This window comes from Salarias fasciatus, chromosome 6, assembly GCF_902148845.1.
Source record: "Salarias fasciatus chromosome 6, fSalaFa1.1, whole genome shotgun sequence".
NCBI lineage: Eukaryota > Metazoa > Chordata > Actinopteri > Blenniiformes > Blenniidae > Salarias > Salarias fasciatus.
In genome coordinates, this window is record NC_043750.1 from 3623678 (window position 1) to 3650580 (window position 26903).

Genomic DNA, 26903 nt, shown 5'->3' on the forward strand with positions numbered 1-26903 from the left:
CCTGCGATGCCGGGCGGTGGCCTTTGGGGTCACGGAGGCTGCTGAGGTGCAGGGAGCAGAGGTGGAAGGAGCAGGTGGGGTGGAGGCGGTGGCAGGAAAAGCCCAGGATGGTCCAGCAGTGGGCTCCTCCTTTTCAGTCAGAGATGGCAGCAGCTTGTCGATGGAGGCAGCTGGAGCAGGTGGGGTCTCCTCCGCCTGTGGAGGGGCCACCATCACGGGGGCGGCGGCGGTGAGGACGGTTCTCTGCTGCGAGGCCGTCCACCTTTTGTGCCTGCAGAGTGAACACAGAGCCGTCAGCGCTGAGCGGTGAGCTGCCGGAGCGTCAGGAGCAGCTTCTGCAGTCACATGATCACCTGTGATGTGTACATAAGAACACAGTCTTACCACTGAGAGAGGGTCCGCTGATTGACCTGAAACAGCTGCAGGGTGGTCCTGGTTTTGAGGGCCGGGTGGGTGCAGACCACAGTCCTGATGGTGTTGTAGTCCCTCAAAACCAGGGTCCAGCGGCTCTGGAGGTGCCCCATCGTCCTCCTGCTGCCGGGGTGGAGGAGGCACAGCTGGATGAAGACGGTCTCCACCAGCCGGCTGGCGTCGGGCCACGTGGCCGGCCCGCTGCCGGTTCCCACCATGCGGCTGTTAGAAGACAAAGGAGAGACAGGAGTGGTGTGAAAATGCTCTGAGACAGCAGGACAGGAGGACAGGAGCAGGTCTCTGCAGACACGCACCGTTTCACGCTCTCCACCCCCAACACGGGTGCAGCGCCGGGAGCGTCGGTCTTGGCCTTGTTGAACCTCCCTTTTGTCAACTGGCTCCTGCAGCGAGGTGGATAAACTACAGGAGCCTTGTCTCCATCGGGGAGGTTCTGCCACAGACCCACAATCTCCTCCACCTCAGCCTGGGTGACGTAGCCCTTCCTGCAGCGCTCCACCAGACACCGAGCCAGCAACACCACCGGCTGGTAGCCAGGAGCTCCGTCAGCTCCGACACCGACCTGAAACACACGGAGAGAAGAGCTCCTGAGCTCAGGATCAAACAGCCTGATCAGAGAACGCAGCGTCAATCAGATCACATGAAGAAGAGTACAAACCGCAGAGCTGCTGGCAGCAGCTTCCTGATCACCAGGGGTGGACTGGGAGGAGGGGGAGGCTGCACTAATGAGTCCACTTGCTCTAAGCCGAACTCATCAAAGCCCTCATCGTTAACATTTACATGTCTATTGTATCATCTCTGATTGACACACACAAAAAATAAAGAGGATTTATGGTTCTGCTTTTTCAAAGGCCCCCTTGGACGAATGAAGCGCTCAGCCCTGGTGCAGTGCGTCAGACTGCCAGTAGATGGTGCTGCTGCCCCGTGCACCGACCTCCATGGCCCTGAGACGCTCCCTGCTCACTGCATGCAGATCAAAGACAAGAACGACAAGAATGCTCCCCACTTCCAATTTAATTTTTTTTATCAACAGGGGGTGGAGTGTGGGGCTGTAGAGACACTGCGGGATCAGGTCCATGGTCCAACTCCCTTTCAAGCGAGCCGAAACTCAGTTCTTCCTGCAAACCTTCCAACCAGCTTCCTATGACGTCACGGCATATTTCCCATCATGCACCAGAAAAAGTCAGAAAGAATCCGGACCAGACGGACTAGAACTGAACCAGGGTCCTACAGACCCCCTCAGACCTACCCGGTCCCCTCCCACAACTTTGTGTGACAAGGTCCCGTGAAGTAAACGTCCTGGTCTGGTCCCGTTTCCGCTCTGATCCCACCGTCAGTCTGAGGGGCGTCACATCTCTCATTCATAAAAGCCACTCTGGCGTTGGGTGCAGTCGTGCGACTTCGGTCGTGCATATACTAAAATTGGAACGATACAGAGAAGATTAGCATGGCCCCTGCGCAAAAGGGCGGGGCCAATATTCTAGGCCCCCAAGGCCCCTGATGACATGCAAAATCGTGAAGCGAACAAAGATGATGTGCAAATTTGTGAAGCGTTCCGATATTCTGGGCCCCCTAGTCTGGGGCCCCCTAGTGGCCAAAATGGGGCTACTGGGGCCCCATGGCCAACATGGGGAGGGCCCCTAGATCCATGCCCCTGCCTGCCTGAATGCATCCCTGGTGGGCCAAGGGCCACAGTCCCCCCCCCCCCCCCCCCCCCTGCAAGCAGGCATACATCACAATTGTTGTTTGAACAGTCACTTTTATTTACAGTTTTTTTTAAAAGGACTGTATGATGAAACAATTAGGAATCACCGCAAACAACAATCGCAACCAAACAAAAACACACACACACACACACAAGGAAATGAAAATAAGTCCACTCAAATAAGCAAACAAACAAACAAAAAGCAAACAATAATTAGCTTCCCTCTTCTTCTCCCTTCTCCCACCACTTTGCACTGGCCTACCTTTTCAACTGTCCTCGGTTGCGACCTCCCCACGGACCTCGGTGAGCCACTGCTCCACTGTCCTCCCCATGGGGTCGGTCGCCTGACAAAAAGTCTTTTTGGTTTGTCTGTGGATGCTGTGGCCCGTCGCCCTCAGCATCCGCTGGTTGCAGCGGCTGCAGGTCCTCTGCTTTCGAGGCGTTGGGACCTGGAGGTGGCTGGCCTCCTGACGAACTTTCCACCGCCACCTGGTGGTTTTTGGCACATTGTTCTTCATCCAGTCCTCCAGGGTGAGCCCACCAGATGTGTACTGACAGTATGTTTTGTCCTTGTAGACAAAGTGCCCAGAGACAGAGGTGGCCTGTCCGCAGGCAGTGCACACTGAGGCTGCAGTTTTTTCCCTGGAGGTCCCTGGCTGTGGAGAACGAGCAGGAGCGGCAGGAGCAGGAGCGGCAGGAGCAGGAGGAGCGGGAGGAGCAGGAGCAGGAGGGGCAGGAGCAGGAGGGGCAGGAGCGGGAGGAGCAGGAGGAGGAGCGGGAGCAGGAGCAGGAGGGGCGGGAGCGGGAGGAGCAGGAGGAGGAGGAGGAGCGGGAGCAGGAGCAGGAGGGGTATGGTGGGTCTCGGTGGCAGAGTCCCCCCTTTTTTCTGCCCTCTTGTCCCTCCTTTTGCGAGCCCACGCTTCTAAGTTCCTGTGGTAGAGGTCCTCCTTTGTTTCCCCACCCCTCATCTCCGTCAGCCACTGCTCCACTGTCCTCCCAAGCGGGTCAGTGCTTTGACAAAAAGTCTGCTTGGAGTCACTGTGGCTGCTGTGCCCCGTCTCCCGCAGCATCCTCTGCTGACAGCGGCTGCAAGTCTTAAGTTTGCGAGGCTGCTTCACCTTTGGTTTGCCAGCCTCCTTCGCATGTGCCTTCCACCTCCACTGAGTGGCCCTGGACACATTTCTTCTGATCCACTCCTCCAGGCTGAGCCCGCCAGAGGTGGATCTGCAATAAGTCTTGTCCCTGTGGACAAAGTGTCCGGGGACAGAGGTGGGCTGTCCGCAGGCCGTGCACAGGGAGGCAGCAGTGTTGCCTCTGGAGGTCCCCGGCTGCGGGTCCTGAGACACGGGAGGAGTCGGAGTCGGAGTCGGGTCGACCGGGGCAGACGGCCTGGATGAAGCTAGTCAGACAAAAACGAGTTTGTTAGTCAACAGACCAACTGAACACTCAGGGTGTGATTTTCATGTTGCTTGGTTTTGCAGATGAATAAAGTGACATCATGTACATCACCTTTCCTTCTCCTCTTCCCTTGTTTCTTTCCTTCCTTCCTTGTCCTCTTAAGCACAGGAGGCCAAAGGGTTTTTGGAACCTCAGTGCAGGTGGAGGGATGTAGGACTTCCTGTCAGCCCTCCATTTATGGACCTCCTCCCTTCTCCAGGCCCGCAGAGTCCTATTCCTCTTCACCGGGTCTTCCATCTCTGCATGAGCACGCGACAGACACAAGGTGTGAATGTAATGGAGCTGCACTTCAGCACTGAGTGGCTTCTTCAGGGCTTCACAAGGTAACCACACAGATCATACAAACTCATTAAATCAGGGCTACGGTTAGAGAGACAAAATATAAGAAAAATAAAATTGAAATGTGCAATGCTTAAGTAACACAAAGGCATTCTCACACACACACACAAGCACACACACTGACACATGACTGAGTTCCATGAGAAAACTCACCAGACATGGAGCCAAATACCAAGATGTGATGCAGCCTCTCTCTCTCCCTCAGAAGCAGTCTGATCACAACTGAAGGAACTCTGCAGCTCACCTCCACGTCTTCTCCTGTTTTTGTCTCATCCAATCAGGTGTCAGCTCCTTTGATGTCCCTGAGAGGGAGGCCCGCTCCCTGCAGGGCCATCGGCTCCTGCCGTGAAGACAATGGAGCTGTGGCAGAGTGACGGAGACAGTCATCTTCACACCTCTGTGTGAACTACTCCAGCTGCCTTCAGAGTAACAAAGCCAACCCCCCCCCACCCCCCAGCAGTTTGAAGGGCATGTTTACAAAGATGAAAGAACAAAGTTTTTCAGTAAATGCTGTTAGCATATGTTTCATTTTGGTCTGTTAATCAATACTATTTCCCATTTTGATAATGAAGGTTTAACTTTACTTTATGAATTGAACAAGTGTTCTGAATGTCCTGCTGACCTGTTCTGATGAGATTAGAAGCTGCAGCCTGAAGTCTGAGACATGCTGGACTTATTTCAGGGAGGACAGCCACTCCTCAGGACTCTGTCCTTTGGCTGCCACAGGACAAAAGGTCACCCTCTCCCCGCTCTCCTTCCTCAGCACCTTGTGTCCAGTTTCTTTTATCTTCCTCTGCCCACACTGACTGCAGCGGATGATTGAGGGCCTCCTCACTTTGAGAGACTCTCCCCTCTGAGCAGCTTCTGCCTGCATCTCCTGCAGCCTCCGGCGATGCCAGGCGGTGGACTTTGGGGTCACGGAGGCTGCTGAGGTGCAGGGAGCAGAGGTGGAAGGAGCAGGTGGGGCAGGGGTGGTGGAAGGAGCAGGTGGGGTGGAGGCGGTGGCAGGGAAAGCCCAGGATGGTCCAGCAGTGGGCTCCTCCTCTTCAGTCAGGGATGGCACCAGCGTATAGATGGAGGCAGCTGGAGCAGGTGGGGTCTCCTCCTCCGTCCTTGCTGGCAGGAGAGTCTCCTCCGCCTGTGGAGGGGCCACCGTCAGGGGGGTGGCAGCGGTGAGGACGGTTCTTTCCTGCAAGGCCGTCCACCTTCTGTGCCTGCAGAGTGAACAGAGCCGTCAGCGCTGAGCGGTGAGCTGCCGGAGCGTCAGGAGCAGCTTCTGCAGTCACATGATCACCTGTGATGTGTACATAAGAACACAGTCTTACCACTGAGAGAGGGTCCGCTGATTGACCTGAAACAGCTGCAGGGTGGTCCTGGTTTTGAGAGCCGGGTGGGTGCAGACCACAGTCCTGATGAAGTTGTAGTCCCTCAAAACCAGGGTCCAGCGGCTCTGCAGGCAGCCCATCGTCCTCTTGCTGCCGGGGTGGAGGACGCACAGCTGGATGAAGACGGCCTCCACCAGCCGGCTGGCGTCGGGCCACGTGGCCGGCCCGCTGCCGGTTCCCACCATGCAGCTGTTAGAAGACAAAGGAGAGACAGGAGTGGTGTGAAAACGCTCTGAGACAGCAGGACAGGACGCAGCAGGTCTCTGCAGACACGCACCGTTTCATGCTCTCCACCCCCGACACGGGTGCAGCACTGGGAGCGTAGGTCTTGGCCTTCTTGAACCTCCCTGTTGTCAACTGGCTCCTGCAGCGAGGTGGATAAACTACAGGACCCTTGTCTCCATCGGGGAGGTTCTGCCACAGACCCACAATCTCCTCCACCTCAGCCTGGGTGACGTAGCCCTTCCTGCAGCGCTCCACCAGACACCGAGCCAGCAACACCACCGGCTGGTAGCCAGGAGCTCCGTCAGCTCCGACACTGACCTGAAACACAAGCGGAGAAGAGCTCCGGAGCTCAGGATCAAACAGCCTCATCAGAGAACGCAGCGTCAATCAGATCACATGAAGAAGAGTACAAACCGTAGAGCTGCTGGCAGCAGCTTCCTGATCACCAGGGGTGGACTGGGAGGAGGATGGAGGCTGCAGGGGAGGAGGCTGCAGGGGAGGAGGCTGCAGAGGAGGAGGCTGCAGAGGAGGAGGCTGCAGAGGAGGAGGCTGCAGAGGAGGAGGCTGCAGAGGAGGAGGCTGCAGGGGAGGAGGCTGCAGGGGAGGAGGCTGCAGGGGAGGAGGCTGCAGGGGAGGAGGCTGCAGGGGAGGAGGCTGCAGGGGAGGAGGCTGCAGGGGAGGAGGCTGCAGAGGACCAGGAGCTTGCAGAAATGAGTCCAATTGCTCTAGGCTGAACTCATCAAAGCCCTCATCCACAACATCCTCCACGATGTCCGGCAGCTGTTCTTCCTCCTCCTCCGCCTCCACCTCAACCTCCTCACAGTCGTCGTCCTCGTCTGGGTCATCAGGGAACTCCTGCAGCGTCCTCCCGGTCTGGTTGTAGAGGTAGCTGATCCCAATGAGCTCCCCTGAAAGAGAACAATGTGAATCATGATATTAATTTATCTGCTGATCAGTTTTCTTTCTTGTTGTGAGTTAACGTTGGGAAGCCTTCCGTCTTTGTGTCCAACAGAGAACTGGAACCTTCCTTCACCACGCCTGTAGCTGCTCTGTGTTTCTCCTTCCTTGTGCTTTCTATTACCTGTGTACGGCAGCGGATCGGTGTAGGTCTCAACCAGCTTCCGCCCGTAGAAGTGCTGACTCAGCTGGTTGAGCGTGCTGGCATCCTGACCCGAGTAGCACTTGCTGCCGCTGTTCTTCAAGCCGGCTGCCGCCTGCGCCCGGTCCGTGTTCCACCTCGTCAGCCCCTCCAACAGGAACATCTGGAAGAAACAGCCTCTGGCTGAAGTTCCTGCAACAGGAGAATGAATGAATATTTATTTAAGTGTCATGCACACGTTTGCCCAGCCCGTATGGGCTTATGTGACACTATATACAGTATACACATCAAGAAGGAAGATGGACTCATATATAAAAATTCTGATCCAAAATTTACAGTCTCATTGCCCATGGCTTTTCTACATATTTAGCCACAGCCAAAATGTCACTTTTGAATAAGCAGGCCAACATATCACCCTCAGCCAACCAGAATACATCGGGATTCTTAGCTAGAATTTTTTCAAACACAAACACTCTTAAATGATTATACAATGAACAGTACAACATACAATGAGAAAGTAATGTCAGGATGTTGTAGACAGGAAGAAAGAGAGAGCGTGCGTGCGTGCGTGCGTGCGTGCGTGCGTGCGTGCGTGCGTGCGTGGTGACTCACCTGGGATGAACCTGTTCAGGTGCAGGTGGAACGACTCCAGCGATGTGGACCCGCGGGCACAGCGATACACCGGCAGAACGACCTGGTTGCACGTCAGCTGTCCAGTGCGTTTGTACAACCGGACGCCGGCAGGATCCTGATGTGGAGAAGAGGAGACAGAAACCACGCCCACTTTATTCTGAAACAACTCAACTGTTAAATTCATGCGGCAGGTCTCTTGAGGTTCCGGATGAGGTGAAGCACCTGTGTCACCATGTCTGCAGTGACTCACTGATGACAGGCAGCTGTGTAACTTGTACGTATCAAACACGTTGGTCAGGAAGTTTAACATGTGGTCTGTGAATGTCAAAGCTATTTTGTGCTTCAGCCGTACCTGGATGCAGGCGACGTGCTTCCTCTGAGTCCTCCAGATCCCCTCCATGCGGTCCCGGTCCAGCAGGGGGACAGCCATGGTGTCGGTGGCTGCCATGAACACCTGGATGGTGTCGTCAAGGAGACGCTCGGTCATCTCCGCCCCGCGAGTGCGACGGCGACAGTGCTGAGCCATCTCCTTGATGGACAGCACGTTCGCCCTCCTGGACCGGTCTGACAGCTTGGCTGTCTTCAAGCGGGACAGGTCCTCCGGGTCCCACTCGAAGATGCTGGCAGAGAGACGCCGCATGAAGTCTGGGTAGAGAATGTGGCTCTCCGAGGTCACGCCTGCTGCCAGCCGGCGCATGAAGTGCCAAATGTCCAGGCGTACGCACAGCTGCGGCCACTCGGGGAACAGAGCGCCGGCCGCACAGGTTCCTCCGTCCCTCCTGCAGCAGTCCCTGTCCACATAAAGGACGAGCGGAGGATCGCGTCCCGCTCGCCGGTAGCGCTCCTGCAGGCCGCTCGCCATGTCCTTTAGTCCGTAGCCCTCCGCCGCCGTCAGGACAGAAATGAGGACCTGCCCCAGCTCGTTGCCCACGCTGCTCATCCACTGAGCGGTACCAGCGTCTGCCCCGGCCAGCTTCCTGGTCACCTGCAGAGGACAGACAGCTGTTTGATCGATCCCTCAGTGAAGATGCGGCTGTTCGTGTGAGATGCAGTCTGCAGTCAGAGAACACCAAACAGTCACGAGACTCGGATCCTCTCACCTTCTTTGTGGAGTCCATCTTCAGGATGGAGCCGAAGGTGGAGGTCACCTTCGCCTGCAGCTCCTCCATCCTGGTGAAGGACTCCCTGGCGTAGGTGGACAGCAGCCAGCGGCTGCTGGGTACAGGCTCCATGGTGGGCAGAGGGGGAGGAGGGGGCATCCGCAGTCCACGACCCTCAAAGTCCCAGCAGGTGTGGAGGAACAGAGTGCTCCTCCTGATCCACTCGGCTGTGTGCTGCTCCAACAGGAAGGACCGAAGGCGGCTGGCGCTGTTGCCCAGCGTGCGTCCCTTCAACTGGGCCAGCACCTTCAAGTCGCACGAGAGCCTGCAGCGGGAACAGTTCCTCACTTCAACACGTGTGTCATGCGATCTGACAGCTGACACACTTCCTGTGGACATCGCTGTGACAGCGGGCCGTACGGAGGCCCGTGTTCTTCATGCGTACCTGTACGTCAGCACAGCGGGAAACAGCTGCTGGTGGTGCGACTTCAGCTGCTTCCTGACGCATCCCGACCAGGCGGACACCTTCTTCCTGCAGAACCTGTGACAGAAAAGAAAATGCACTGCACTCAGTCCTCTGAGCTGTGACACTTGTAGCAGTCACAGCAGTCTGTTTTAAAAACCCCTCAGTACCTGCACTCCAGGTACTCTGTGCCCATGTAGTACCAGCCATCGACGTCCAGCACTCTGCGTACGGTCTTGTAAAGACCGCAGCCCGTCAGCCTCTTGTCACAGGCTGGACATCTCAGCTGGTACTTCCACATGCGGTACGGTGCCCAGAGGAAAAAGGGTCGCTGGAAGAAGGCGTCAGGGGTGGAGGGACGCTGGCTGTACACCAACCGGGGGCCTGGCGGGTGGTACCACAGCTGGAGGTCCTGGGACAGGACGGCCCTCCCCGTCTTGTCCTCAACAAACAGGGCCTTGCTGACCCACTCGTGCTGCACTGCTGGAAGGCTGCTCCTCCACGCCGTGGGCAGGAGGACCTGGAACACAGCAACACGCACGTCAGCGAGCTGCTGCTCCAAACAGCCTGACACCAAATGAACAACACCAACCTGAGCTGGAGGAGGAGGCTGTTGGACCGGCGCAGGCAGTGGAGGTGGAGCTCCTCCTGCTGCAGCTGGTGGAGGTGGAGGTGTGGCTGGAGCTCCTCCTGTTTCAACAGGTGCAGATACTGAGGACAAATAACAAGTATGTTATAAGAAAACAGTTAATTACAATAACCACTGGCCACCTCCTGCTGTACTGACCACATGCTGCTGCCCTGATGCACATCTGGATGAAACACAGACTCACCTGATGCAGCGATGATCTGCTCAGCAGCAGCAGCAGCTTCAAACATCATCTGATCTTCATCCTCAGAGGAACCTGCAGCCATCATTAAAAAATATATATATCATTGTGGAGAACAACAGGCTGCGTTACAATCAACACCAAACAGATTTAATCTGGACTTGTGTTCATGTTGGTGTTTATTTGCTCCGGTGATGCTTCAGGAATCTTGTCTGTTCCAGCTTTCATGCTGATGAAGCCTCTGAACTGAAGCAGGCCTCAGATGACACAGTGTGAATATGAGCGAAGAAGTTGACTGGATGCATACTTGACAGGACGTTGAACCTCCTCTTCCTCGGGGTGGATGAAGACGGCCGAGGATGCTGGTGAGATGATGTTGAAGTGGAGGGTGCAGCTGGAGAAGCAGCGGAGGCAGCGGAGGCAGCGGAGGCGGACGCGGCAGCTGGAGAAGCAGCGGAGGCAGCGGAGGCGGACGCGGCAGCTGGAGAAGCAGCAGTGACCGACTGCTGCTCCTTGTCCCTGCTGAGGATGTACCTCTTCAGCCGAGCAAATCGGGAGTTGGCTTTGTTCACAGGCACCTGCCGTATCCACTTCCTGTAGCTGCAGTTTAACAAAAGTAAAACAGTCAAATGAGAAGACAGATTTTAACAAGTTCAAACAGCTCTTCAAATTAAAAGTCATCTGAGGAGAAGCAGACAGACACACAGACAGAGACGGCTGATAAAACTCAGAAGGTGAGTCTCTACCTGCTGATCTCCGCATCCACAGTCTCGTACAGCTCCCTGTAGGTCAGGAAGCTGTACGCGCCGAAGTCCACCACCTGACCACCTTCAGCGTCGATGCCTCTGGTCCTCTTTCCTGCTATTGCCGCCACCATAGCCGGAAAGAGGCGGGCATACTCCAAGAGGGCATCTTTGTTGGCCATGAGGGGGGTGCTGCTGCTGTCTCCCCGCTCACGCTCTGCCTCGTGACCGGCCAGCAGACTCGCAGCGTAGCCGACGTCGTGGGTCAGGAGCCACTGAAAGGTCTGACCCCGGTACTGACCCAGCTGCAGCTCCATCCTGCTGAGGATGTGCCGCCGGTCAGCCAGGTCACCCCCCAGGGCTCTGACCTGCGCCCGAGCGTCGGCTTCTGCCCTCTTTGCTGTCTTGAGGGTGAAGGTCTGCTTTCCGGCCTGCTGCCTGGTCTCCTGGGCCACCCTGACAGCTTCACTGCTGGCCTGCAGCTGCAGCTGGGTGGTGGACCCAGTCAAAAACGTGAACTTGGGTTCAAACATGCTAAAAGACAAGATATGAAACACTCAGATATCTTTATATTATTATTGGGTTGTTGCTGATGCATTACATTTTAAATCTGATTGTATGTGTTCTGTCAAAACTGGCTGCGAGCTGGCTCCGCCTCCCATCCCCCATCGGGAAAGAGAAGGACCAGGTGAATTCAATCACCTGATTGATGCCCCAGGCCAGCTGGGTGCAGAGGAGACCTGACTTGCAGCCTTCCTGCATGGAGCAGGAGGCAGCTCACAGCAAGACAGGGAGCAGAAAAGCGCTCCTCTCTGGATTACCTTGTGCAAAACAACTCTTCAACCTGGATGGACAGCCGGTAAGAGCTGCAGGACGGTGACTGTTTCAAGGAGAAATGTTTGCACACAGGAGCGCCTGGGACTCTCCAGTTGTGAATGAGAACTTTAAGTTTAATGTTTTTTCATTAATATTCAATTTAGAAGGTGATAAAGTTGAAGTTACAATTCACTGAAAAGGAACTTCAAGTTAATGTGTTGTGAGGAAAAGCATTTGATTTATTTCTGCATTCATTTGCTACCTTAAACTGATAAGTAAATTTAATATTCAGAATCTACCTTTGTTAGAATAACTTGGTCCTTTATGGCCAGCTCATTATTAGTTCTTCATTACTTTTGTAAAAGAATCTAAATACTACTCCCAGGAGTAATTGGTATAATTTGTTTTCCTTGAGGTTTTTCACCTCAAGAAGCCAAATAAGGAGCCTTAAACTAAAAAGCAGCTTAAGGTTTAAAACTTCAAATGAAAAACTAAAATAAAATCAAAGGAACCCAAGGGAACTTAAGGATCCAAAAATTTGTCTACAATAAAAAAAAAACTGGAGAAAGAAACCTTGGACTTCTTCTTTGAAGAACATCCATATGAAGAGAACGCTCTGTTGACTTGACAGTTTGTGACTGAGGTTCAGCCTACTGGACTCCTGTCTTTACTGTGGAACTCACTGGGTTTCCATTCATTCATTCATTCATTATGATCAGCTGTTATATTTCCACTCTACTGGAAACAAACTGCAGCTGACACACAAACGCAGTGCAGAGTACAACGCCTCCCTCTGAAATACCAGTGAAAGTACTGTACACACACCTTAAAGTGGAGTACAGTAACTACAGTATTTGAGTTAATTCATGTACTTTGTTACTTTCTATGTGTGAATACAGACATGAATTCAGTCCGTCAGCCGGCTGAATGTTGCATCAACATTGAAGTTACTCACATTTCCGCCAAGTAGAATTTAATTCAGCGGTTCATTTTTACAGTAATTCAATAAACCACTCGGTTTACATTAACGTGAACCTCCGGAGCACGGCGACGCACCGAACTGCATTAAAGAATTATAGACTTTTAACACACGGCTAACAAACTGCAGACACGCCGCACAGATAATAAAATAAAGCTCAAACTTTACTTTTGTGCGCTTCAGATAAATAAAACGGCGACAACATAATCCCGTTTAATCCAGTTTACAGCCACTAACGAGCATCACAGAGCGGTAAAGAAGCGGGAACTCAAAGTTCAACCATTAAAACGTCCATCTAATATCACAGCTTACCTTTTCAAATGATGAAAAATGTGAATTTTCTGAAAAGCTCCACGATCGGCAACACTGAAACACTGAGGGACTCGCTCGCATCAAAGCTACGGGGTCAACACTGAGGGACTCGCTCGCTCGCATTAACAGCTACGGGGTCGGCGACACTGAAGGGACGAGCGCGCATCTAGTTGACGGACAAGCTAAGTGAGACTTTAAACCAATCGGAGCGTACAAGCTTTGTCACTTACATCTGAGACGACACTTTAAACCAATCAGAGCGTACAAGCTTTGTCACTTAGATCTGAGACGGGCCACTCAGGCCGAGGGGCACCGGGGGGCGGGACATACTAAGTGAGACCTAAGTGAGACGAAGTGAGACCCGAAGATGCGCCCACTAGGGGCGCAAGGATGACACGCAAATTCGTGAAGCGTTCCTCATTTTCATTTTTCATTTTCATAAATATCAAAACTTTTCATCAAATATTCATTTCAGTGATCTCAGTACAAACAGCGCCCCCCGCCGCCTCAGGAGAGCAGAGGAACTGCAGGCTGACTGGCCCGCTCTCAGGGCGCAGCTGGAGGAGCCGCCAGTGGATCAAGCAACACCGCAGACTGGAGCATGGAGCCCAAAACATTACACACGGAAATATTCACCAAGGGATACCGACACATTCTTTGACTTGAGGCCTTCATAATAACAAACTGTGCTGGAATCCTTACAGCAAGACATTTACCTTTTGTAACAGATATGTTCCAGACATTGAACACGCACATCCGCAAAATAACCCCGGTGTTTAGTCTAGCACCGTTTCATATTCAATTTATCCGATTAAAAACCACAAAAAACCAGCTGACGTTAATAACGACTCGGTTTGCGGGCTGCTGCTAGCTACACAAGCTAACTCGGTGCAGTCTCTCGTCTTTTAGCTTCTGATACTTACATAAAGTTTGCTGAATAAAGTTTTCCAACACATTCAGAGCAAACTACGACATAATCGAACGTTGAATTGCCATACCTCTCAATTGTCTGAATCCGTTTTTATCCCGTTACAATGCACGTGGTCTCTGTCCCGTGTCTCCGGAGCTGCAGGTGACACGCAGGTGCAGCGTGCTCGTCTCGTGACTCCACTGATCCCAGACCAGCATGGTCCCTGGAAAAACCTCCACAGACCACAAACCAGCTCTCTGCAGCCTCAGTCCGACCACACTGTGGTCGTTAAATTAAGCCCTTATCTTAATTTTATGCTTTACATTTTCGAAAAGCTGTTCTACTGTGTTTTACTTTTTTAAGCAAACTGCCTTTTAATCGCAGGCTGTTTTATTACTCGTTTGCAATTGTGGCCTGTTCATTTGTGTCTGTTGCTGCCATAAGTGGGAAAACAAAAGAATTGTTTTGCATTTTATTCATTTGCACTGACTTAGGCTACTATTGACATTTGCAGAATGCACAGAAATCAAAATTAAACTGCTTATTTCCATAACCTATTTACCTTTTCAAAAGGCTGCTGTTCTATTTGTACAGTTGCAGGCTGTTTTAACTGCAGGCGTTGTATTGCACTGTTACCCAGATCATGGAAAAAGACAAGAGGATTGTATTATTGAAGTTTGAAGAGGATCGCACTTCATTTCCATGGGAAGGTCTGACACTACAGGAGGCCGATTATGCGCGTTCCATTCTGTTTTTGTTTTTTCAAATCCTCAAAATACAAAGGACACCAAAAATCCGATTTCTTTACTGTATTTCTATAATTTCATCAATGCGACAAAACACAATACATTAATACTGTAATGGCAGTGAAACTCAAAGCACCAAAAATCGTACAGCAGGGTAGTCACGTGGCGTTTCATTCTCTCCAGGATGTGCTGCAGGGAAAATCAACATTTCATCATGATGCTCATTATGTATTTTTAGCTAACTTACTCATTTTGATAGTAGGCTAATAAACACTTAGAGCCTGAGTTGCCTTCATATAAGGCTTATACAAGACTTTTTCAACACTCTTTGAACACTTGGGGTTGCTGACCCCTGATCAGGCCCAAGAACTGGAGCCTGCAAAAGGAAGTGTTAAAATACAACAGACGGCATGTTCAATCTCAGAGTGTACAAACAAATAAAAACTAATCACGAATAGTCTACAGGAGCCTGGTCTGCAACAACACAGCCAGCTGGTGTTGCAGGACCAGAGGCTGCACTCAGCTGGGCAGAAGGCTGAGAGGAGGCTGGGCTGGGCGCTGCTGAGGAGAAGCTCCCTGGCTGGATGCAGACGGCTGTGGAGAGGGCGGTCCCGATGCAGAGGAGGAGAGGGTGACGGCCTCGGAGGGGTCAGAAAGGTCCTCCTGTGAGGTCCTCCGGTTCCTCCTCCACGAAGCCTTCATCCCGCACCTCCTCATCATCCATCTGTTCCACCAGCCGATCCTCCTCTGGATTGTCCATGACAGTCAGGGATTTACCAGACCGACTGTACAGGACAGGTACTGCATTCCAAGCAGCTCCCCTGGAAAATAACACACATGTAAAGCACAACACACATTATTAAAGTCAAGTCAATAAAGTTTCTAAAATATACTCTCCAATACTTCCCATCAGTGGCATAATCACTGTTACTAGACATAAGAATCCCATTCATGTCTTTCAGGATCAACCTGTACAACACATACATTGTATTAAGTTTTAAGCTTTGAAAGTATTTAATTAAATATGTGAGTTGATAATAAAGAATCATCCACGCCTGTGTAGGCCCCAGGAGGCCGGTAGCGCTCATCCCAGGACTCCTTGAGGACTTTGCGGCTGAGGCGGTCCAGAGCTTCCCTCTCAGCGCTGCTGTAAGTCCTCATGTCAGACTTGCCCTTCACCGCCTCCTCCATCCGGTCTTCATTCCAGCGCATCAGGCCTTCCAGGAGATACGCCTGGAAGTGTGCATCACTGGCACTGGTCCCTGGAGGGCAGGAAAATATGAATTCTATGTATTTGGAACAACAAAAATAATTCAAACAGTAGTTTGCCTGAAAAGTAATAGCCCACCTGGGATGAAGCGGTTTAAATGGAGGTGGAAGGACTCCAGGGAGGTGGAGCCACGAGCACAGCGGCAGCAGCAGAGCTCCACACCACCCTTCTTCAGTGGACCCGTCTCTACGTACAGAGGCAAGCCCTCGGGGTCCTGAATACAGGCCGTGTGCTTCTGCTGGTCTATCCAGACCTGTTGGATGCGCTCGTGGTCCAGCAGCGGTACTCCCAGAGTGTCCTTCCCCTTCCCTCTGTCCATCTCCTCGATGAGCGCCTTAATCCTCCTGCTGGTCTCCTCCACTCCTCGGGTCCTCTTACGGCAATGCAGCGCCACCTCCCTCCTGCTGATCCGCTGTCATTCAGAAACATTTATAAAGCAGAAGGAAAAGACAAGTCAGCACGTATTCAAGGTTTCTGTTAACATGTTCCATGTGTCAGTCTGTCTTTGACAAATACTTGCACTCTTCTGCGTCAACTACCGCCTGGACCAGCTCTTCATCTGTGGGTTGTTCTGAGGTAAGAGCTGGTCTGCAGGAGGCTGGAATGGAAATACAGAAACATGACGTCAAGAGTGATAACAACAAGTATATACAGACATCGGCACAATGAAACACATACTGGGATGCAGCTCTGGGAGCCTGCGTTGAAGCCGAGACAGAAGCAGAGCTGCTGCTCACAGTGGAGGAGGAGGAGGAGGAGGAGGAGGAGGAGGAGGAGGAGGAGGAGGAGGAGGAGGAGGAGGAGGAGGAGGAGGAGGTCCTGGCAGCAGCAGCAAGGTTCCTCCTCTGCCTGTCTCAGCTTCTAACGTAGCGGACGGCGTTCTCCATCTGCGTGCCTGGAGCTGGCGCCTTCCGTCGCCGGTAGTTGACGAATCTGCAGATGATGCAGGTCCTCAGGCGACCGAGATCTTTACTGATCATCCAGCAGATGTTCGATCATGTCAGTGTTTTGAAATGTATCACAGTGAAAACATACCGGATCTTCTTGGGGTCCTCAGACTCGTACAGGCTCTGCAGGGTCTCCAACTTGAAATCCCCGAAGCCAACAAGGGCCTGTCCCTCCTGTCCCGGCTGGAGGGACTTCACCCGGGCCTCCTCAAAGGCTTTGTGGAACCTGACGGCCTCCCCAAAGTCCGGGTACGCTGAGGAGTACCGGGTGAGGGCGTCCTGCAGGTCCACAAAACAGAGTCAGAGCTGCTGCAGTCAGACTGGATGTCGGAATCAATCAGGTCCAGTCATTCACCTTGTTGGCCATCAGTGGGGACTGAGACCCTGTCCTCTGTCGCTCCATCTGGTGGGAGGAAGCCAGGTTCACTGCGGAGCCCACGTCGTTCTCCAGCAGCCAGTGGAAGGTCTGGCAACCGGTACCGGCTGAACTGGACCCTCCACCGGCTGAACACCGGGGTGGCGTTGGTGACATCTCCACCCTCGGCGTCGACGTGGGCCCGGGCCGCCTCCTCCACCTCCTCTGCTGGTCTGGCCCTGTAGCGGCCTTCTGGGGCCCCAGAGCCTCAGCAGAGGCCTTCAGGAGAAGGGTCCCATTAGGGGCCCTCCTAAATGTTGGATGTTCCATCTGAGCAGAAAAAATGACAATGAGCAGAGGACTGCAGCAGCACTGGAAGAGGACTGAGAACAGAAGGTCCATGGAGGACACCGGTGAGGAGAACTTACTGTAGAGGCAGAATACTGTGATCTCAGTTCCTGTAAAGAACAGAAAACTATTCAACCTGTTTGTCACTCGTCTGTTTTAATTAGTGACAGCCTTACAGATCAACATTCTCTCATTCTATATATACACACGTGTATAGATCTGTGTGTACACTGTCACACAAATGTATATGGAAACCCAAATTATACACATGAATACACACACACACACATACATGTAGCATACATACGTACCTGTACCTGTACGTGAACATCTAATCATAAGCATATAAACATGCTTATTTATTAGAACCATAAAGCGGTTTAATGTCGAGCATTAACGTACCAGCATGAATGTGAGCCTGCTATCACACCACATAGAGAACACGCTATGATGCCAAGCGATTAACACACATAGCGGAAAACTGTACATCAGCGTCTGACACAAAGCAGCACCTTTTCCACAATTATTTCGAGATGTCCAGTTAAAAAAAAGACGGTACCTCAGTGTGATTGAAAACAATGAAACTCCTGATTTTTAAAGCAGTTTAGCACAATTATTTCTTTCAAATGACAGAAAGAAGTTGCTGCGGTACTCACAGTAGACTCCGTGACAACCAATGGCGGCGTCGAGGTATTCGGCATCATGCAAATTCGGCGCAATGGTGCTCGGGAAATCCCGAGTCATGTGACCTTATTGGAACAATCGCGGCTCTCCCATTGGTTGCCAAAAACTCGACAGAAGATTTTGGAACAAGCGAGCGACGTGATTGGCCGATTCGGCGGGAAAGGCGGGCCGGGGGAAATTGGAACAAATCCCGAGTCACGTGACCTAATTGGAACAATCGGGGCTCTCCCATTGGTTGCCAAAAACTCGACAGAAGAATTTGGAACAAGCGAGCGATGTGATTGGCCGATTCGGAGGGAGAGGCGGGCCGGGGGAAATTGGAACATTTGGAACAGAAAAGATTGGGAATCCAGAGGGACAGTTCCCCCCCCAACCACACACACGCACACACAGGCGAAAGTGACGCAATGGACGTGAGAGGAGGCGAGCTGTCGCGGGTCGAGGAGCGGAGGACACTGGGACGATGTGCTGGCGGGTTGTGGTTCGGGGATTATGAACATCGTGTTTATCAGAGGTAGTCTCGAACCTGCGATCTTCCGCTCCACTGGCCGCTCGCTCCATTCTTCCGCGACATTAAATAGTCCCGTATAGAAATGATGACTTCATCTATAAAATTAAAGCTACGTGAAATATATTTGCATCCTGTGTTGTTTAATATTATTACAATTTTTTTTGACAATGTGGTACCCACATTTTTATTGAGTTGCCAATAAATATATGCACTTTGTTCGTTATTTGTCAGTTATTATTAGTCTTTAAAATGTGTATTAGTTCTATTGTAACTGCACGACTGTAAACTGTATAAAATGCTAATTTTTAAATAAGATTTCTTTACTGTTTATTAATATATATTTGTCCAGACAAAGTACGTGCTTACTGAAGCTTTTATTTGTTATTAATATAACAATACTGTAAGTGTGTTTGTGTCAGAACATGAGTAGGAACCTGGTAGCAATTGGTGTAAATAGGGGTCATAAAAGGGTTCACACAGTATTCATGAGACAAGCACCTTCCCTCAGATCCCTCTGACCCCCCAGGAGCCCAGAGTTCAAAGACCAGCTGATGTGAGTGATTTACAGCCCCCCTGTCTTCAGCTGAGTAAACATGGCTGACTTCAGTCTGGTGGCAATTAAAAGCAGTACAATGAAGTAGAGTGTGTTTGGGAACAGCATTTATTTACAAAAACACAACGCACTCACTCCCATCAATAAACAGCAACAAATAGCTAACAATAATGACATATAAAAGAGTATATATAGAAATGTAAAACAAATAAACATGATATACAAAGATATAAACAAACCAAAACAAAAGTAGTAGTTACACAGATAGGGTATTTACAACAGATGAAAAAGATGTATTTACATATTTACACAGTTGAAATATTTGCAGGTGTGTGTGTGTGTGTGTGTGTCTGTCTGTCTGTCTGTCCCTAGGTGTTCTTGTCTCCTGTGCTGCCAGTCACTCTTCGAAAGACTTGCTACCCGAGGAAGTGGGGCAAAAAGTGGCGCTGCCGAAGCGGCTGTGGCTGAAGTCTGAGGCAGCCCACATTTATTTTTTTGTTTGTTTTGCATTTATTGAACTCCACCTTGCGGACATATTTCCGTTTGTGGGCTCCAGTTTCATCCTCCTCTGCCCTGCGCCACCTGTTCTGCTGAGTGAAGTGCGACACAGAGACAGGGGCAGCGGGAGCAGGATCCACCTCTGCAACAGGAAGCACTGGAGCTGGAGCCACAGCAGGAGCCGCCGAGGAGCGACCTGCACCTGCTGCCATCACCACCGGCACAGGGTTCACCAGGATGAACCGGGGCAGCAGAGCTGGAACATGTGGAAGAGGAGCGGCTGGAGCAACGGGCCGCACAGCTGTGCCACTCGCAGGACGTCTGCCCGGCAGCAACTTTGGAGCCTGTCCTGCTCTGCTGGGTGGGGGGACAAACTGATGTCGGGGCCCGGATGTAGAGGGAGCTTCAGCCAGTCAGTTCCTGAATGTTCTTGCGGCGATTAAACCTGCAGTCACACAATATAATCCGTATGGTAAACTGTTCAATCTTTGTTTTGTTTTGTTTTTTGTCAAATATTAATGAAAAAAACTATTGTTCTTACCACTGAGTGAGACTCCTCTGATTCAGCACTAAAAGCTGGAGAGAGGTGGCCTCCATCAGGGTGTGGCAGTTCAGCACCAGGTCTCGGTCGTGGTGGTAGTCAGTCAGTACTTTAGTCCACCGGGGAAGGCGGACTCCACCCTTCTTGGTTGGGGACTTGTGCAGTGCGCACAGTTTGACGCACATGGCCTCAACAAGACGACTGGTGCTGGGCCACTGAGCCGGCCCCCCTGGATGGCCAATCAGGCACCTCTTCACGCTGTCCACACCCGCTGTCACGCCTGTGTTCCTCGGGGTCTTGAAGCGTCCGTGGGCCAGCTTGGACTGGTGTCTGGGCTGGTAGTGGATCCTCCTCTTGTCCCCATCAGGAAGAGCCGTCCACAGACGGATGACTTCTGCCACCTGCTGTTCATCCAGGTAGAGAGCCTGACGGATGGACACCAGGTCCTCAGCCAAATCCTGGACCTTGTCCCAGCTAGCCGCACCATCAGGCCCAAGAACTGGAGCCTGCAAAAGGAAGTGTTAAAATACAACAGACGGCATGTTAAATCTCAGAGTGTACAAACAAATAAAAACTAATCATGAATAGTCTACAGGAGCCTGGTCTGCAACAACACAGCCAGCTGGTGTTGCAGGACCAGAGGCTGCACTCAGCTGGGCAGAAGGCTGAGAGGAGGCTGGGCTGGGCGCTGCTGAGGAGAAGCTCCCTGGCTGGATGCAGACGGCTGTGGAGAGGGCGGTCCCGATGCAGAGGAGGAGAGGTTGACGGCCTGGGCTCTCCTGCTGGGTGACGGCCTCGGAGGGGTCAGAGAGGACGGGCACTGTGAGGTCCTCCGGTTCCTCCTCCAGGAAGCCTTCATCCCGCACCTCCTCATCATCCATCTGTTCCACCAGCCGATCCTCCTCTGGATTGTCCATGACAGTCAAGGATTTACCAGACTGACTGTACAGGACAGGTACTGCATTCCAAGCAGCTCCCCTGGAAAATAACACACATGTAAAGCACAACACACATTATGAAAGTCAAGTCAATAAAGTTTCTAAAATATACTCTCCAATACTTCCCATCAGTGGCATAATCACTGTTACTAGACATAAGAATCCCATTCATGTCTTTCGGGATCAACCTGTATAATCCATACATTGTGTTAAGTTTTAAGCTTTTAAAGTATTTAATTAAATATATGAGTTGATAATAATGAATCATCCTTGCCTGTGTAGGCCCCAGGAGGCCGGTAGCGCTCATCCGAGGACACCTTGAGGACTTTGCGGCTGAGGCGGTCCAGAGCTTCCCTCTCAGCGCTGCTGTAAGTCCTCATGTCAGACTTGCCCTTCCCTGCCTCCTCCATCCGGTCTTCATTCCAGCGCATCAGGCCTTCCAGGAGATACGCCTGGAAGTGTGCATCACTGGCACTGGTCCCTGGAGGGCAGGAAAATATGAATTCTATGCATTTGGAACAACAAAAATAATTCAAACAGCAGTTTGCCTGAAAAGTAATAGCCCACCTGGGATGAAGCGGTTTAAATGGAGGTGGAAGGACTCCAGGGAGGTGGAGCCACGAGCACAGCGGCAGCAGCAGAGCTCCACACCACCCTTCTTCAGTGGACCCGTCTCTACGTACAGAGGGAAGCCCTCGGGGTCCTGAATACAGGCCGTGTGCTTCTGCTGGTCTATCCAGACCTGTTGGATGCGCTCGTGGTCCAGCAGCGGTACTCCCAGAGTGTCCTTCCCCTTCCCTCTGTCCATCTCCTCGATGAGCGCCTTAATCCTCCTGCTGGTCTCCTCCACTCCTCGGGTCCTCTTACGGCAATGCAGCGCCACCTCCCTCCTGCTGATCCGCTGTCATTCAGAAACATTTATAAAGCAGAAGGAAAAGACAAGTCAGCACGTATTCAAGGTTTCTGTTATCAACATGTTCCATGTGTCAGTCTGTCTTTGACAAATACTTGCACTCTTCTGAGTCAACTACCGCCTGGACCAGCTCTTCATCTGTGGGTTGTTCTGAGGTAAGAGCTGGTCTGCAGGAGGCTGGAATGGAAATACAGAAACATGACGTCAAGAGTGATAACAACAAGTATATACAGACATCGGCACAATGAAACACATACTGGGATGCAGCTCTGGGAGCCTGCGTTGAAGCTGAGACAGAAGCAGAGCTGCTGCTCACAGTGGAGGAGGAGGAGGAGGAGGAGGAGGAGGAGGAGGAGGTCCTGGCAGCAGCAGCAGGGTTCCTCCTCTGCCTGTATCGGCTTCTAATGTAGCGGACGGCGTTCTCCATCTGCGTGCCTGGAGCTGGCGCCTTTTGTCGCAGGTAGTTGACGAATCTGCAGATGATGCAGGTCCTCAGGCGACCGAGATCTTTACTGATCATCCAGCAGATGTTCGATCATGTCAGTGTTTTGAAATGTATCACAGTGAAAACATACCGGATCTTCTTGGGGTCCTCAGACTCGTACAGGCTCTGCGGGGTCTCCAACTTGAAATCCCCGAAGCCAACAAGGGCCTGTCCCTCCTGTCCCGGCTGGAGGGACTTCACCCGGGCCTCCTCAAAGGCTTTGTGGAAGCTGACGGCCTCCCCAAAGTCCGGGTACGCTGAGGAGTACCGGGTGAGGGCGTCCTGCAGGTCCACAAAACAGAGTCAGAGCTGCTGCAGTCAGACTGGATGTCAGAATCAATCAGGTCCAGTCATTCACCTTGTTGGCCATCAGTGGGGACTGAGACCCTGTCCTCTCTCGCTCCTGCTGGTGGGAGGAAACCAGGTTCACTGCGGAGCCCACGTCGTTCTCCAGCAGCCAGTGGAAGGTCTGGCCCTGGAACCGGCTGAACTGGACCCTCCACCGGCTGAGCACCGGGGTGGCGTTGGTGACGTCTCCACCCTCGGAGTGGACGTGGGCCCGGGCCTCCTCCTCCACCTCCTCTGCTGGTCTGGCCCTGTAGCGGCCTTCTGGGGCCCCAGAGCCTCAGCAGAGGCCTTCAGGAGAAGGGTCCCATTAGGGGCCCTCCTAAATGTTGGATGTTCCATCTGAGCAGAAAAAATGACAATGAGCAGAGGACTGCAGCAGCACTGGAAGAGGACTGAGAACAGAAGGTCCATGGAGGACACCGGTGAGGAGAACTCACTGTAGAGGCAGAATACTGTGATCTCAGTTCCTGTAAAGAACAGAAAACTATTCAACCTGTTTGTCACTCGTCTGTTTTAATTAGTGACAGCCTTACAGATCAACATTCTCTCATTCTATATATACACACGTGTATCGATCTGTGTGTACACAGTCACACAAATGTATATGGAAACCCAAATTATACACATGAATACACACACACACACATACATGTAGCATACATACGTACCTGTACCTGTACGTGAACATCTAATCATAAGCATATAAACATGCTTATTTATTAGAACCATAAAGCGGTTTAATGTCGAGCATTAACGTACCAGCATGAATGTTAGCCTGCTATCACACCACATAGAGAACACGCTATGATGCCAAGCGATTAACACACATAGCGGAAAACTGTACATCAGCGTCTGACACAAAGCAGCACCTTTTCCACAATTATTTCGACATGTCCAGTTAAAAAACACGACGGTACCTCAGTGTGATTGAAAACAATCAAACTCCTGATTTTTAAAGCAGTTTTGCAAAATTATTTGTTTCAAATGACAGAAAGAAGCTGCTGCGGTACTCACAGTAGACTCCGTGACAACCAATGGCGGACTGAGGTATTCGGCATCATGCAAATTCGGCGCAATGGTGCTCGGGAAATCCCGAGTCATGTGACCTAATTGGAACAATCGGGGCTCTCCCATTGGTTGCCAAAAACTCGACAGAAGATTTTGGAACAAACGAGCGACGTGATTGGCCGATTCGGAGGGAGAGGCGGGCCGGGGGAAATTGGAACAATTGGAACAGAGAAGATTGGGAATCCATAGCAGTTGAACTTACACGGCATTCTTCTTTATCTTCTCGGTGGGGAAAGGGGGAGTAGCGGCAGCGGCGAGCGCCCGCGGAGCGGGAGGTCACGGGAGGTCACGGGATCGAGCCCAGGCGCGTTCAAAACTCTGCGCTGTTACACTGTACACACGTTATGCTTTGTGCACAAACTGTTCAACTAAATGAACATCGTATATAAATCATACATGTGCTCTGCATATACTGATGTACATGCACTGTGTGTGTGCATGCAGCAATGCATGATTGGCTTTTTCTTGTGTGGTTAGCTTTGTATTTTTCGGTTTTTCTATTTTTTTCTTTCCACGTTCTCTTGCTGCTGCAACTGCAATTTCCCCATGCAGGACAAATAAAGGACTTCCAGTTCAATTTCATGTACATGTACTCTGTATGTGCATGCAGCAATGCTCCACTTTGCTTGTAGTTCTTAGTTTATTTATCTGATTACTGCATTCAGGAGTAAGACTCACCAGAGTACTTTTGTCAGTTTTGTGTAAAACTAAGCCAATAAAGTTGATTCTGATCTGAGTCATTTCTTTCTTCTATTGTTTTAATTCATGCTGTGTGATGTTTTCCTGCTGGAACCAGAACTAGGAACCTTCAGACTTCATGTTCCAGCTGATAGATCCTGATGATCAGGCTGACCTCTGTGTTAACATGTTTTACTGAGCTGCTCAAGTTAAAATGACGTCAGTGTGATGCAGAGAAACCACCAGGAAGAACCAAGATGTAGATAAAATTGTCTGTATTAAACCTACACTAAGGAACTTTTCAACCTTAATAAAACATTTTAATATCTTTTGTGATGATACTTCCACTTACAGCTAGTTGAATGACCCCTCTGTCACGGGCTGAGGGCGTCAGTATTGCTTTCACTTGGACTAAGCAGCTGTGAGGAGGGTGGTAGGAATCCTGCACACTAAAAAGCTCCAAATGTGCGAACTGCTTTACGGCATGCGTCACATCTTGATATAACATTGTTTAGCCACCATTAGATTCATTTAGATTCATTACCTCGTCGCTATCCATCCTTCACACAGCCCCTGGAAACAAATGAAGGCGAGTTCAGTCCGACAGCATGCCACCGGGAGCAGCAATTTACGACGCCACGCGCTAGTCCTCATGGGAACTGTAGTATTCAGTCAGGCAAAACACTACCACTTTTGTCCACTGGCGCCGCCAAAATCAACGAAAACTGAAAGTTCCTTAGTGTTGCTTTAAATAAATTTCCATATCTATGTATATGTATGTACATGTAAAATACACATACACAGGCAGGCAGGCAGGCAGGCAGTGACATTTTTTTGTTGAACAAAATAAAAGAACAAATAATTAAAAAACACACAAAGTCACTCCCCCGTTTCATCTCGGGGCCTCCTCGTGTTCTCCCTCCACTCTTCCACAATCATTCCACCAACAGCTGCACAGTACAGCACCGGATTAGGTCCTGGCAGCAGCAGCAGCAGGGTTCCTCCTCTGCCTGTCTCGGCTTCTGACGTAGCGGACGGCGTTCTCCATCTGCATGCCAGGAGCTGGCGCCTTACGTCACAGGAAGTTAAGGAATCTGCAGATGATGCAGGTCTTCAGGTGACTGAGATCTTTACTGATCATCCAGCTGAAGTTCTGTCATGTCAGTGTTTTGAAATATATCACAGTGAAAACATACCGGATCTTCTTGGGGCCCTCGGACTCATACAGGCTCTGCAGGGTCTCCAACTTGAAATCGCCGAAGCCAACAAGGGCCTGTCCCTCCTGTCCAGACTGGAGGGACTTCACCCGGGCCTCCTCAAAGGCTTTGTGGAAGTCTGGGTATGCTGAGGAGTACCAGGTGAGGGCGTCCTGCAGGTCCACAAAACAGAGTCAGAGCTGCAGCAGTCAGACTGGATGTCAGAATAAATCAGGTCCAGTCATTCACCTTGTTGGCCATCAGTGGGGACTGAGACCCTGTCCTCTCTCGCTCCTGCTGGTGGGAGGAAACCAGGTTCAATTTTGGGTGTTCCATCTGAGCAGAAAAAATGACAAGCCTTACAGATCACCATTCTCTCATTCTATATAAACACCTGTGTATATAGATCTGTGTGTACACAGTCACACAAATGTATATGGAAACCCAAAATATACTCATGAATACAAACACACACACACACACACACACGTAGATATACCTGTACGTGAACATCTAATTATAAACATATAAACATGCTTATTTATTACAGCCATAAAGCTGTTTCATGTGGAGAATTAACGTACTACCATGAATATTAGCCTGCTATCACACCACGCTACGATCCTAACCTATTAACAACGCACAATGGGAAACTGTAAACATTTTACTGCTTATTTAATACAGCCATAAAGCCTCATATGAAGCTGTTTCATGTGGAGCTTTAACGTACCAGCATGAATATTAGCCTGCTATCAAGCCACATAGAGAAGACGCTATGATGCGAAGCTATTAACACACGTAATGGACAACTGTACATCAGTGTCTGACACAAAGCAGCCACTTCTCCACAATACTTCAACATGTCCGGTTAAAAAACACGACGGTACCTCAGTGTGATTGAAAACAATCAAACTCCTGATTTTTAAAGCAGTTTTGCACAATTATGTCTTCCAAATGACAGAAAGAAGTCGCTGCGGTACTCACGGTAGACTCCGTAACATTCAATGGCGGCCCGAGGTATTCGGTAATGCTGCTAGGGTCATGTGACCTATTTGGAACAAACGGGGCTCTCCTATTGGTTGCCAAAAACTCGACAGCAGAATTTGGAACAAACGGGGCTCTCCTATTGGTTGCCAAAAACTCGACAGCAGAATTTGGAACAACCAGCGAGCGACGTGATTGGCCGATTCGGCGGGAGGCGGACCGGGGGAAAGAATTTGGAACAAGCGAGTGACGTGATTGGCCAATTCGGCGGGAGGCGGACCGGAGAAATTGAAACAATTGGAACAATTGGAACAGAGAAGATTGGGACACCGCGGGCGCAAGGATGACACGCAAATTCGTGAAGCGTTCCTCATTTTCATTTTTCATTTTCATAAATATCAAAACTTTTCATCAA

At 51.0% G+C, this 26903-nt stretch overlaps 1 long non-coding RNA gene and 1 pseudogene across 1 annotated transcript; one reads left to right on the forward strand and one right to left on the reverse strand.

The window, feature by feature from the left end:
- The first annotated feature begins 1822 nt into the window (after positions 1-1822).
- On the forward strand, positions 1823-1891 carry LOC115391180 (uncharacterized; annotated as a pseudogene).
- A 1848-nt stretch (positions 1892-3739) lies between these two features.
- LOC115391133 (uncharacterized) lies at positions 3740-4851 on the reverse strand. The gene is made up of 3 exons (XR_003931725.1): positions 4554-4851; positions 4085-4291; positions 3740-3831 (listed from the first exon to the last, which is right to left on the reverse strand). It is a non-coding gene; the product is annotated as an uncharacterized LOC115391133 (long non-coding RNA).
- Between the last annotated feature and the right edge of the window lie 22052 nt (positions 4852-26903).